This window comes from Mesoplodon mirus (assembly GCF_964341445.2).
Source record: "Mesoplodon mirus genome assembly, chromosome: 6".
Taxonomy (NCBI): Eukaryota; Metazoa; Chordata; class Mammalia; order Artiodactyla; family Ziphiidae; genus Mesoplodon; species Mesoplodon mirus.
In genome coordinates this window covers 118,684,048-118,698,808 of record NC_138982.1, presented here as the reverse complement: position 1 = coordinate 118,698,808, position 14,761 = coordinate 118,684,048, and the positions used below count along the sequence as shown (strand labels likewise).

At 36.4% G+C, this 14,761-nt stretch overlaps 2 protein-coding genes across 3 annotated transcripts in view; both read left to right on the top strand.

The window, feature by feature from the left end:
• Positions 1–14,761, top strand: part of SAMSN1 (SAM domain, SH3 domain and nuclear localization signals 1) — a 394,513-nt gene that overhangs the window by 34,343 nt on the left and 345,409 nt on the right. The window lies entirely within an intron of this gene.
• Positions 1–14,761, top strand: part of NRIP1 (nuclear receptor interacting protein 1) — a 76,551-nt gene that overhangs the window by 34,262 nt on the left and 27,528 nt on the right. The window contains exon 3 of one of the 2 annotated variants that reach the window (XR_014294339.1): positions 14,662–14,678. The exons of the other annotated variant lie outside the window; for it this stretch is intronic. The gene's annotated coding sequence lies outside the window, so the exon portion shown is untranslated. Of the gene's footprint in view, positions 1–14,661; positions 14,679–14,761 lie in introns of those variants that run through there. 2 annotated transcript variants of the gene reach the window in all.

Genomic DNA, 14,761 nt, shown 5'->3' with positions numbered 1-14,761 from the left:
CAGAAACTCCAAAACTTTGTGGTTCATTGATTTTACTTTTTATACTTTTAAAATTACTTTTTAAAATACTTCTTTTTTTGGTTGTCATTATCTTGTGTGATTTGGAGTGAGAGGGAGAATATAAATGTGTGCTCAGTCTATCCTACACCAGAAATCATCTTTACAAGAAGAGCTTACAAAAGTGAATTTATGTCCCCCCAGTTCAGAGAAAACACTTCAAGAGTGTATTTGGCCTTGAGCACAGGGCTTTACAAATACAGGCATGGTAAATTGTATATCACAAGCTATCTTGCATTGCAAATATTTTCTTAGGTCTTATCATGAGATAATAAGGTGAAGAGAAGGTTCTTTCAATTCTTTTTTTGACCTTATACCTTGCTATTTGGGGATATTTTTCCTAGCAATGTTCTCATTATAATAAAATTTTCCCACAATAAATGTGAAATCTCCTTACAGTTTATTGTAATTGGTTGATATATTAATTTTTAATGGAGTTCTCATGAGGACAAGGAGACACCCTTTGGGATCATGTGGTAGTTTTATCCTTAGAGAAGATGAAGTCATTTTGAATATAGAGCATCCCTTAACTTGCTTAATGGGATCATTGACCAATAACTTTCTATCGGTGACCTGACTTGACTTCAATGCTGAGTTGTCTGAAATATATGCAAGACTGTGACATTTAATTACAACACAGTTTTCAGAAATAGCTTCATTACATGGTAGCCACTGTATCATGTACTTTTGGCAGTGGATATGGGTTAATTTCAACAATGCAAACTTCTTTTTTTAAACTGCAGTTACAGACAGAGAGCACAGAAACTCCCTGTGCTACTCTATGTGGCTATTATCCTAGAGTAATAAATGAGAAGCCATTGCAGATGGTTGATGAAGTAATGCTGAATATTAACTCTATATTAATCTCCTTCCCTCTCTTGCTATCTACCTCTTTCTTGCAGCAGGTTGTAAATATCTATGTTGTGTGTCTTTCATGTTTTTGCATGAAAATATCATAACTTCTAAAGTTCTAGAGGTCTTTAGAAAATTGCAAAAAATAAAATTATCTCTGGAGTCTGTACAGTTTTTAAAATTTGATTTGGTACTCCCATTGTTTCTTTTAATAACTCAGCCTGATTTAATACTTTCTTATTTCTAAGGGGATGGACCTATAGTAGAAAAACTAGTTTAACAATTGATTCAACACTATTGGATTCAAGATTATTATTGATGAAAACAGATCAATCCAAAAAGAATATTTGATTTTCTACAACAAATCTGACTTTGACTTTCACATTCAGTTCAACCGGAACATATTGTGCTTCTCCTAACTGCATGTTAGCTCTATAATGCTAGGTCACTGCTTAATCAACATGGAAGTGGAGATCCTTATTCTATTTTAGCAATGAGAAGAAAAAGTTTAATAAGTTCACCCAAGTCAGACAATCAGTCATTGGTAGGTACAAGGTTAAAATTTAGGAATTCTGGCAGAAATGCAAAGAGAACTCCCCAGTGACTAAGGATCTAGTCACAAGGCTATCAGTCAAAAAAGAGATGGCCCATGGTTCAGAAAACTGGAGGCTGGATGAAAATTACAAAGAAATCTCCAGAGTATCACTGGTGCTAAGATTCCCAAGTACAACTGAAGGGAAATTCCTGATCCCATTATCAAACAATTTGAAGTTAGTGGTGAACTGAATATAAACCTGCAAAAATGTCTAAACATAGCTTGATACTGGATTAGATTGACCCAGCTCACCAAATTTGCCCTCTGGCAGAAGAAAGGGCATGATTTTTCTGTGGAAAAATAATGTTTTACTTTAGTCATTACTGTTTTTCTACATACTATGTCCAAAATACAATAAAAAATTATGAGGCAGGTGATGAAAGAAGAAAACCTAATCCATGTTAAAGAGAGAAAATAGTCTATAGAAGCAAATACTAAGATGTTCCACATGTTGGGATTATCAAAAAGACTTTAGTTATGATCAATATGTGGAAAGGATGAATTACATGTGTGAATAGATGAGGAATTTTATTAGAGACATGGACATTTTTATAAAGTCTAATGGAAATGCAAGAAATGAAATATATGTTACAAGAAGTGAAGAATTCATTTAATGGGTTTATTGACAATTGGACTGAGCACAAAAAAGAATTAGTGAATTTACAGATAGGTCAGTAGAAATTATCCATAATGAAACACACAGAGGAAAAAAAAAAAAACAGTGAAAATAATGGAGTAGAATATCTTGAGATCAATGGGACAAAATCAAGTGATATAACATATGTGTAATTGGTGTCTAAGGAGAGGAGAGAAAGAACGGGGCAGAAGAAATGTACGAAAGAAAATGAACAAAAATTTTCCAAAATTAATGAAAAACATCAAAGAAGCCCAACAAATCTTAAGTGGAGTATATACAAAGAAGTCTCCCATTTAGTACATTATAGACAAAGTACCATAAACCAAATATAAAAGAATACATTAAAAACAGACAAATAGGGCTTCCGTGGTGGTGCAGTGTTTGAGAGTCTGCCTGCCGATGCAGGGAACACGGGTTCATGCCCCGGTCCGGGAAGATCCCACATGCCATGGAGCAGCTGGGCCCGGAGCCATGGCCGCTGAGCCTGCGCGTCCGGAGCCTGTGCTCCACAATGGGAGAGGCCACAGCAGTGAGAGGCCCACGTACCGCAAAAAACAACAACAACAACAACAACAAAAACAGACAAATAAAGAAGACAATGGCAAAGAAGGGAATGATGATAAGAACTCTATCACAAACAGTAAAGGCTAGAGGAGAATAGAACAACGTCTTTAAAATGTTAAAAGAAAAAAATTTTCAGCCTATTATTCATATTGTGTAAAGATAACCTTAAAAAATGAAGATGAAATGAAGGTAGTTTCAGAGGGAAAAAAGGTTGAGAGTTTGTCTGTAGCATATCTGTGCCACAAAAAATGCTTAAAGAGGTTCTTTGAACTGAAGAGAAATTATACCACATGGAAGCCAGGATCTGCAAGAAAAAACAAAGAGCACCAGAAAGAGAAAATATATAAGTAAATATTTGTATGGCTGTCACCACCTCTATTCCACATTGACCAGAAATTTTATTTACTACAATAAGACCAGAAAAAGAAATGAGACATAACGATTCAAAAGGAAGAAATGAATCTGTCATTAATCACAAGTGGCATAATTGTGTGTGTAGAAAACTCCATGGAATCCACACATACAAAATAATAACTACTAGAACTAATAACTGACTTTAGCAAATTCTCAGTTATAGGTCCAAAATTCAAAAAGCAACTATATTTTCTAATTTTTAACAATTGTAAAATGAAATTTAAAAATACCATTTAAATAGCCTCAAAACTCCTTAAATATTTAGAAATAAACCTAACAAAAGATGAGCAAATTATAAAACATTACTGAAAGAAATATTAATGTACCTAAGTAAATACCATATTCATGAATTGGAAAGCTCAGTATTGTTAAGATGTCCATTTCCCCAAAATTATTTATAGATTTTATACAATTTCAATAAAAATATCAGAAGACTTTTTAAGAGAAATTACAAATCAGTCCAAAAATGCAAAGGACCTAGGATAGTCAAAGCAATATTGATAAAGAAGAACAAAACTGATGGGTTTACACTACTTGATTTCAGGACTTAATACAATGTCACAGTAATCAAGTCAGTGTGGTATTGGCATAATAATAGACAAATAGATTGATGGAATAGAATTTTAAAAATCCAGGAATAGGTGCATACACATGAATGTGATTTATACACACATTATATGATGTATACACACATATACAGGTTATATGCACACACATATATATAAATATATAATATATACGTACACAAATATACTGATATCTGACGAAAATGGCAAGTCACATTAGTGAGAAAGAGAAAGTTCTTTCTAGCATGATGCAGCAACTGACTATACATTAGAAAAAAATTGAACTTTGACCTTACCTCACTCAATACACCAAAAATTATTTGGAGATGGACCATGAATGAAAGGTGGCAGAATCTACCCCTCACCCCACCCAAATATGCCATGTTGGCAAACGGAATATTTTGAGCTAAAGACACTTGAAAAACAGCAGGTATAAGAAGAACACTCTGACCTCCCTTTTCTTCCTGATAGGAAGAGGTAACATTTCCATGTGAAAGATGTCCTTCTTAAACCAGGAGGAAAGAAATATTCTTATCGCCAGAGATGGGGAGTCAAGGCTGAAAGAAATCTGTACAAACAGACCTTGTTAAAATAACTCTTACCTTTCTCTAATCTCTCTATACCTTTACTTTTCTACAATTGTCTCTCTTTGTTCAACCTATTACATAAACACTTAGGCCTAGCCGCTTCTCTGGGTCTTCATTTTTCTTATGGGGCTCCCACGTACATGTAAAAATAAAACTGTATTTTTTTCTCCTGTTAATTTGCCTTATGTCAGTTTAATTCTCAGAACTAGCCAGGGAGCCTAAGACAATAAAGTTTTGCCTCCCCTACATGAAATTAAATATACAAATTACAATAAAAAGTCTTCCAGAAGAAAACAAATAAGGATATCTTTGCCAGTCTGGGGTATGCAAAGATTTATTAGACAAAATTTTAAAAATACCACTGAAAACAATGTTTTAATTTCATTAAAATTAAAAATTTCTGGAAAGAAAATGAATAGACAAGCAACAGATTGGGAAAATATTCTTATCATTTTTATTTCACAAATAACTCATACCCAGAATACATAAAGAACTTTTAAAAGTCAGCAATAAAAAGTTAAACAATGCAATTAAAAAATGGGAAAAAAGACTTGAACAGACACTTGGCAAAAGGAAATGTAGGAATGAGCCATCATCCCACATGTGAATGAGGGTGATGAACACACAATACTCAACATCATAAGTCTTCTGGCAGATGCAATTTCAGTACAATGAGATAGCATTTCACACCCACTGGAATGGCTAAAAACTGACACTACCAAATAGTGGTGAGAATGAGGAGTAACTGAAATACTCACAGATTGTTGTTGGTAGTGTAAAATGTCACAACAATTTTGGAGAATTGTTTGCCAGTTTCTTAAAAGTTAAATGTTCTGTGTAACCCAAGTTCCACTCCTAGATGTTTAACCAAGTGATGTGAAAACATATGTCTACAAAAAGGCTTGTATAAGAATGATCAGAGAAAACCCAGAAGCAATCTAAGTATCTCAGGAAAATGGATGAGCAAATTCTGTTATATTCATACAGTGAAATATTAGTCAGCAAGAAAGAGGAATGAACAAATGATATATGCAACAACATGAATGAATCTCAAAAACATAATATTGAGCAAAAGAAGCCAGATATAAGATGCATATGGTAAGTTGCTTCAAGGATAGGCAAAAATAATGGATGGCAATAGAATTTAGTCCAGTGGGGTTTGACTGGAAAGGAGTATGAGGAAAATGTCTGGGGTGATTGAAATGTTTTTTCTATGGTTTGGGTGGTGTTCCATTGGAGTATACACCACTTCTCAAAACTCACATGAGTGAACACAAAATGTGCATATTATACTTTAATTTTAAAATTACATAATTTTCACAAAGTAAAAGAAAAACAACAACAATTTCAGGCATCATGACTCCTTATGAACTGTCTTTTTTAAACACTTGGTTTTCCTCTAATAAGTCTGTTTTCAAGCCAATACTATGAAGAACGTAGGATTTGCTCAGAGTATCTGTGGTGGAAAGAAAAGGTTAGGTCGGCACCACCTGTTTCTGGCACTCTTCTGACTAGACACCAGGCTGCCTGCTGGCTTATTCCAGCTTTTCTGAACACAGGGAGAGCGGCAATAATACCCGTGAGCCTCATGCTTGCAAGATGGACACCATATGTTTTCACTGTCGTTTCGGAGCTGTTCTCATCTATCTCTTTCTTCTGCCCTTTTAGCATCTGAGGTATGGTGACCCCGAGAAATTTAATATAAGAAGTCACCATGAATGAAATGGTAATTTTAAAAATCTAACACAAAAGGAAGACTTATATACGTGAACGTTTATTCTCTTCAGTTATCCAATAGCTGTTACTTATCAAATTATCACTAAAACTTTCAAACTGTGTCTTAAAATGAATATCCATGCTTTTTATGGATAGTTGTGAAAACTGATTAAGAACTCCTGCACAGATTATTCAAAGATATCATTTACACATGATAGGAATTCTTAATAAAATGTATTGAGTGTCAGAGAAATAGCAACATGGGGCAGACTTTTCAGAAAAAAAAAAAAAAAAAGAAACAGATTAGTACTTAAAGAAGACACTCAAATAAGAAAATTACATTTTTAAGGTGGGACTGTGACGGGTTATTGAGCTGGGTCTTTGGTTGTTTAAACTGACCAGATTAGGATTCAATCACGAAATAATTTATGTAGAACCTGAGATTTCAGGCTATAGCTGCTAAATATGAAATGTGCCTTCTTGCCTCCTTTGGGTTCCATTTGTGGGATTTCAGAAGAATTTATCGAAAGCTCTGTGCTTTTGGCCACAAGCATCTGTTTATAGTGTCTTGTCCTGGAGATATTTGAAGTGCCTGGAGGAAGAGGGTGAAAAGTCTTGTGTGTGAAGAATGATATTGGTAAAGATGGACAGAAGGTCAGAAGGTGGAGTACAATATTTGCAGACTGGTTCTGGGGGTTTGGGCAAGTTTTAGAATTTAATTCTAAGTGCAAGCCCCCCAAAACATAATTCTATTGGCTATGTTATTTTTTCTTTTTGACAAATTGCCCCTTATTTGTGGAGCTAATCTCTTCTCAGCCACTAAAAATAATTACTTGCCTTTTGAACCACACACTGTAATACTAAGACAATGTAATTTACTTATGAGGAAAAGAACCCGTATGTAGTTTTAACACTGTATTTGATGCCTACAATTTTAGAATCTCTGAGGAGTGAAAAGCAATTCGTGTGAGTTTTTCAATCTACTGCCATCTTTTGTGTGGGAAATCTACCTCCCCCAAAGCCTCAGGAAATAGTTTCTCTCTCCTACTTCATACATAGAAATGACTTCTGTTCTTCATTTATTTTATTGTTTTATCCAATCTCGTACTCTCTCTCTAGCTCCTACTTTTTTCTTCAGCCCACTCTAACTTTCAGCTTTTTGATGTGTGTGACTATAACTATTTATATGTTCAGTTTTGGATCAGTGTGTTCTTAGGTGGTTACAAAATATGCTGCACCCAAGAATAATTAGTAAAAAAAAAAAAAAAAAAAAAAGGAATGCCACATGAAAGTAAGTATTATTTGGAAAAGAAGTATTAAGACTTTGAGAAGAGATTTCCGTGCCTCATTTGCAAATGAGATGCGATTGGGATTCAGATGGCACAGAGTGAACACCTTAAGCAAGTCGGGGTGTGGAGAGCAAAACATCTTAAGTGTTGCTGTGCTTCTCCAGCTCAGTGTGATCCACTGACCTCTCATAGCTAGCTTTGGAAGCTGCTGGAATGCAAAAGCCACATAGCTTGCACTCACACACACATTCTGTATTCCCATATTTCTAACCTTTGGTAAAGCAGCATTCTCCTCTTGCCATCTTCTCAGGAACTTCGAATTTGTCAGGGGTCACAAATTTAGATGACCCTGGTGATGTTAGGCCAGTTTCCCCCTCCCCAGGCTCTGCAAACTTTCACATAGTTCACTGTGGCCTTGATGATCCTTGGAAAGTTCTACTTATTAAAACATCAAGAGTAGAATAACTGGTTTTGTACTTGCAAAGCCAGAGTGAGTTTATCTGTACTTTGTCACTCAGTCTGATTATCATCTTTATTATTCAGGTATTTGCGAGCATGAAGTGTGTATGGATGGGAGTTTTTTAGCTGGTTGATGCTTTCTGCTTGCTTATCTGGTTGCCAAGGAAATTGGAAAGCCACTCTGGGCTCCTTTATTCACTTTCCATCAGAGTTTGTTTATTATTCAAGGTTTGCTTTGTTCCTGAGTTCGTTTTATGTTCCATAAAGCCTGATACTTCTCAGAGTGAAATTTGAAGTTCATCTTTTTTGTTGCTTGCCTACTAAAATCCCAGGGCTAGGCAAGAATAGACCCAAAACTTCTGTGAGCATAACATACAGAATCAGGCTTGTTCTCACAGTATTCGAAGTCTCGCTAGGTGCTCGCTTGGTTGTCTCAGACCTATGTTTCTCGCAAATGCCATCTGACTGGTGATACTTTAGAAGCCTCAAAGGAGTGCTCTCAAATATAATGAGCTTTGCTTGCTTTGGCGTGGCCTATAATAATTTAAAGGTATTACTTCACCGAAGGTAATTCTGACCCACATACTCTACAGCAACTTTTGTGGCCATGAAATGCTGCACATATATGAGATGATATCCTTTATAATGCAGATATTTGAGATGATATTCTTTCATATCAAAATTTTGATTGTCTATAATCAGTACATTTTTCTTGTGAACATTTTAGGTAACTATGGGAGCATAGGTTCACAGTTTAAAAAGAACATAAGGATGTAGGAACATAGTTGATAAGAATTTATATTACATGGATTAGGATATATTACCTTGGCCTTAAACTACTTGTAGTAAAACACTAAGCTAACATGAATGATAAGTGACATGATGTGAACCCCCTTCTGTAACTTATTGTCAGAAACTTACTCTAAATATCCACATGGTTACTCTAAAGCAATGGTTCTCAACTCAGGAGAAGAAGGAGTGGTGGGGAGGGAAGATTTCATCCCCCAGAGAGCACTGAGCCATGTCTGGAATCATTTTTGGCTGTCACAGTTGGGGGCGGATGTTAACGGCATCTGGTGGGCAAAGGCTGGGGATATTGTTGAACATCTTACAGTGCCTAACACAGCACCCACCGCACCCCCAGCAATGACTTATCCAACCCCAAACACCAATAATTTTGAAGTAAAGCAACCCTGCTTGAGAGACTACATCTCAGAGAAATGATGTCCCTTGGAAAAATAAGTAAATTAAATACAATTATGAAAGAAGGAAAACTTAGCTCATAAGTCCACCACCTTATTGCAACCATGTCTATATCTGTGTTAGCCTTTGACCCCTAACCACACTGCAAATTTTCGCTGTATTACAATTGTAGTACTCTTACCACTTTTGACATTGGTAAGGCTTGACTTTCAAAACATGTATTCTATAGTTCAGAAAACAAGTTAAATAGCGAGGAGAGACAGAAGACGCAAGCTTGAGCATGACAGAGTTGAAAGACAGTGGAATGTATCTCTTAGGGCCTCTCTAGGCTTCAGGATTTGTGGCCCACATTCTATAACCTAATATCATATTGAATAATTATTTTAGAAGCTGCAAAACACCGGAGTCAGCAGTCTTTGCCACTGAGCACAGTGGAAGGGAGAAACATTTTGCCTAAAGAAGTTTGGCTGAGTTGATATAATTTGAGGGTTAGTAGAATGGTTTTATATCAAATTCAAGTTCTAAAATTTAAACCAAAACATTATTTTACTGCATTTCGTATCAAAAATTTCCCATACAGATCATAGGAAAAAAATGCTCAAATATTAATAGTTACAACTGAATAACATGGGAGTGGTTAAGAATAATATTTTCAAACGGAGAAAATCCTTAATAAAATAATATGATACCATAAACGTTAGTAAAATTCCCGTTAAAGCATCTTGCAGAGTGAGTCCTTACATAGATGGAAAGAATTAGTTATAAGAGGGCTTCCCTTCCCTGGTGGCTCAGTGGTTGAGAGTCCACCTGCCGATGCAGGGAACACGGGTTCGTGCCCCGGTCCGGGAAGATCCCACATGCCGCGGAGCGGCTAGGCCCGTGAGCCATGGCTGCTGAGCCTGTGTTCTGCAAAGGGAGAGGCCACAACAGTAAGAGGCCTGCGTACCGCAAAAAAAAAAAAAAAAAAAAAAAAGAATTAGCTACAAGAAATCTCATATTTTGATGTATATTTTTAAAAGTGTATGTTTGAGTTAGTTGCAAGTATTTTGCTTTAGTTATCAATGGTGGATTGAACTACATCTGGAGCAACACTTTTTTTTCTTGCTAAATGTAAATAATTGAATTCTGTAGATTTTTTGTTTTCATTCTGTAATGAAACATACATACACATGTGTATGTATGTTTGTCAGGAGCAGAATTCAGGATGTTACTAATTTTGAAAGCGAGGGCAAAAAAATCATCTCAAAAAAAACTTGAAAGTATGATGTGTAACAAAATTAATAGCTCACAAAATTAAGTATATCCCAAAGGATACATCCACACAGAACTTTTCCAGTATTCACCTTACCTCTTTATGATATTGCCCAATTTAATTGCCTTTCCTGATTTACTCCTGACTTACTTTTTTGGTTATTTCTAAATCAAATTTATACTCAGAAGATGAACATACATTACCATTTGAACATTCAAAAAAATGTGGTGCAGAAAATGAAAGCCATCTTCAAAAAGAAACTCTAAAAAATGTTTGGAGCAATGGCGACCTTATTAGAATAAGTGTGCAGTCTCCCAAATGGATACTTTAAAAGCAACACGTATACTTGGATGTGTAAATTCTGATGGTTTTTTACATCATGCTAGTTTATGTCTTATAATTTTCCTAGTAGTGCATTTCTTTCTTGGGCATGTTTATAAATCAAAGGCTGCTTGTTACCCCACAAGCCAGCATGCTTGCACATGCTCGTACACACACATACACACACACAAATAGATACATACACACACACACACGGAACTTAGAAACAACACTTTCTGCTTTGTAACTAGGTCAACACAATATTGTGAAATATCCATAGGTATTGACTCTGAAAAAGGGGATGGCACTGAGTCAGACTCTGTGAAAGTAACAGAGCCTGATGATCCAGTTTGTGTTTAAGATGTCAATCATATCTCTATTTAATTGAGAAGAACTTTGCATCTGAAAATAATATGTAAGTCTCACATCTCTAGCATGATGAAAAATAGGATGGACTCAGAAGATTTTATATTTAGAGATTTGTCTCTATTTTGAAAATAATAATCTAAATATTTTTCAAGAACCCAATTTAAAAACTGTTTTCTTCTTTGCTGTGATAATTGAGGATTTATAAAGCGTACATACTATATTCTAAATTTAGTTTTTCTTAATTAGGGAGTTATCATTTTCCAGTACATACTCTTCCTTTTATGTTTTTCCTCGTAGGCTATTATAACTGTCCTTCATTCAGGTATCTACTTCCCTTTTTTTCTCTGTTTTAGCTCTCACTTGGCAAGTCTTCAGTTGGGTGCCCCTTTTGTCCTGGGTCACTCCTGAGTCATCTCACTATTTGGTAGCACACCTGAAATCAGTGGGCCAACTCAACACTTCTGTTGAAAGCTCATTTTTTTCCACTTCCAAGTTCCTTGTACTGTATATCCCATGCATAATTCCAGATGACATAAAATCACACTGGTAAAACAGATTACATTTTGTCGCAGTTATAAACCACTTCGGGCCATCTCTTTAATGTATACCACCTATTAATTCTCTCAGTGGAGTTCACCGCTGGTGTTTATTCTACCGTTTTTCTCTCTTTTTTCTATCCATGCCTCTTCCATCTGTTTGACAAGACGTAAAATCTTTCTGTTTGCCATTAGTTCCTGTGAACAATAGCACATGTCATTTTACCTGCCAGCACAAAGTTTTACCCCTAGTTCAGCACATTTCCATTCAATTATTTTGGCAAGCTGGAAGGAACCATGGTGCTCATCTTACTGAAAATACAAAAGACTAAGGTATAAAGGTGACTCTGCATCTCATCTTTATTAACTATTGCAGTCTGGTGTTCCAAAGGGGCAAATGTAGATGTAGATTGTGGTCTTTTCTAAGCCTAAACTGAGAACAGCTTTTTGGATTCAGCAACCCTCCCAGGCATATATTTGTATGTCTGATTTGCATTTGGAGAAAGGAGGAGAGAGGAGGAAGTTTTGTGTCTGAAGACCTGAGAGGGCTTTGGGAGATGAAAATGAAGAAAATGTAGAGGATAATATGGCATCTCTTTCCTTGATGGGGTGGGGGCAATGGATAGCTCTGTGAATATTTCTAATTCCTAAAGGAATTGGAAATCTTTTCTAAGAAGGAAAGATAGTGCCAGGATGGCACCCCAGGGCTGTGTAATATTGGGAACACCAGCAGCTGTACTGGATGAAGTCATATTCTCCTTAAGGGTCAGTGACCTCAGATAGACAGGCACCCTGATGCCCCATGGACCTGGCAAAAAACCAGGAGAGTCTGAACGAGCACAATCAGCTGATTTTTCAATACTCAAGACACTGGAATGTGCCAGAATTTCTTGCGTGGTAGGAAAACTCTTCCGGGCCTAAGACTATAAGCAGATAGCAGAGAGAAACCTGTAACTTTGTATGCAGATATTAATGCACCTTCATTCCAGTTGCAGACTGAAGTCTGAGAACATTGGAGTTTGATAAATAAAGAAAGAGGAAGAGAATGTTGGGTCCATTACATGGGCGGAAAAAAAAAACCTGGAAATCTGTCAAAATGCACATATTTACGATAAGGGAAGATGCTTTTCAAAATCTCCTTTCTGCACTTCCAGTGACATATGGTTTGAAGCCAGAAACATGCAGTACATCCATTAGTCACAGTTTGGAATTCGATTTGAAATTCCAGATACAATACTTTTTCATACTTCAAAATTTTTCAATTTTTCTTTTATAACTTTTATAAATTTACTTTTTTCTACGTCAAATCTGATGTGCAAGATGGAAAATTTTAGATGTGATTTGGGCTCTGTCTGTGCATATAAATAGTTACCCTTTTGATTATAGCATGAATACCTCAATCTATTCTTCCTTTGGGGGGTTTGTTTGCAGTCTTATGGCTCGAGTCCTAGCAGGAAACCTAGTAACCTACTTGTCAAGCTGTTTTGCTAAATCTTAGTAGAATAAGTATTCCAAGAACAAGACTATTCGCTTTCTATCTCCTATACGTGATGAGGTCACCAAAAGATCAAGTACATTTCACTTCCTTTTAGCATGTGCTTCTCTTAAGCATCACTGGTCATAGGTCACACTCTCAGAGGTCTTTGGTTCTCACCCAGACACTCTGGGTGTAAGAAAGGACTCAAGGATCTATCTCCTCATTGAGCATGTAACCTGGCAACTCTTCCTAATGAGGCCTCTGGGAGCAAACTACAGAAAGCTGCTGGCAGCAGGGTTAGGGAGGCTCCTTCCTCACCTGCCTTATCCTGATAGGTCTAGTTCCACGTACTTTGGGGATGAAGGTTTGGGTGTTCTATTGCAAACAGCTTCAGATCACCTAGATCATTCAAATGACCAAGATGTGCAAATTAAACAAACAAAACAAAACAAAAACACACAACAGCCAAACACATACCAGGGGTTAACTTTCAAACGGTGATACCCCAAGCTGTTTTAACAAAGCACTTAAAAAAAAAAAACTGGACAGAATATTCTGTTCAAACTTGTCCTTGCATTGTAGACATGAACAACTGGATAATGAATTCTTCTTCTTCTTCTTCTTCTTCTTCTTCTTCTTCTTCTTCTTCTTCTTCTTCTTCTTCTTCTTCTTTTGCCAAACTCTTTTCTTTTTCTTTTCTTTTTTTTTTTTTAATTTTATAAATTTATTTATTTATTTTTGGCTGCATTGGGTCTTTGCTGCTGCATGTGGGCTTTCTTTAGTTGTGGCGATGGGGGGCTACTCTTCGTTGTGGTGTGCGGGCTTCTCATTGTGGTGGCTTCTCTTGCTGCAGAGCACGGGCTCTAGGCATGCGGCTTCAGTAGTTGTGGCACACGGGCTCAGTAGTTGTGGCTTGTGGGCTCTAGAGCATAGGCTCAGCAGTTGTGGAGCACAGGATTTGTTGCTCTGCAGCATGTGGGATCTTCCTGGACCAGGGCTCGAACCCATGTCCCCTGCATTGGCAGGTGGATTCTTAACCACTGCACCACCAGGGAAGCCCTGGATAATGAATTCTTTTTAGAACTTTTCCAGTGGTACTTGGGCCTTGTATAAATGCTAAATTTGCTAAGTTCACACAAAAGCTCTATAAGACTGATGAAATATTTTGTTTTTATAAACATATCTGCCGCTAGCCTGAAGCATTCTCTTCAAAGTTATGGATAGTATTCTTGTATGCTTAGTTTGGTTTATAACAATTTAAATTTTTTGAATTTAAAAATTTGAACAGAATAGAAACTCACAAGAACAATAAATTCACCTTTTCTCTTGGAATTGCTGTGAAATATTACAAAAGAAAGTGAACTCTCTTAGCGTAACCAAATAGTTAAAAAGACTTTAAGAAAGAACTTCTAAGCCAATATTTATATTATCTACAGTTAGGGAAAGACAATATTAGCAAATTACAATGGGAAAAAAGAATAAATTACCAAAAGTTAAGTGTTTAAATTGGGCTCCTTTAATCATAAGGAATAGAAACTGACCCAAAGTAGTTTAATTCAAATGAGAGAAAGAGGTCTTTCTGTAATCCAGATACAAATGAACACTTGAAGCTGCAGGACTGAGTCAGCCCTTCTCTCCAAACAGAGTCCACCTCTCTCAAGCTGTCTCTCTTTCAAGGACCATGTTTTTCTGGACTTTGCCTTTTAATCTGCTTTTATTCTAGTTCTCTCTCATTTCTACTGGCTTCTTTTGCTTATTTTTCCACAGAGCCTCAGATGGCTGCCCTGGCCTTGATCTCGCATGACCTCAGGCTCCAATGCAAACAGCTTATTGATCACAACCCTCTGAGTCTCTTCGAATGAATTCC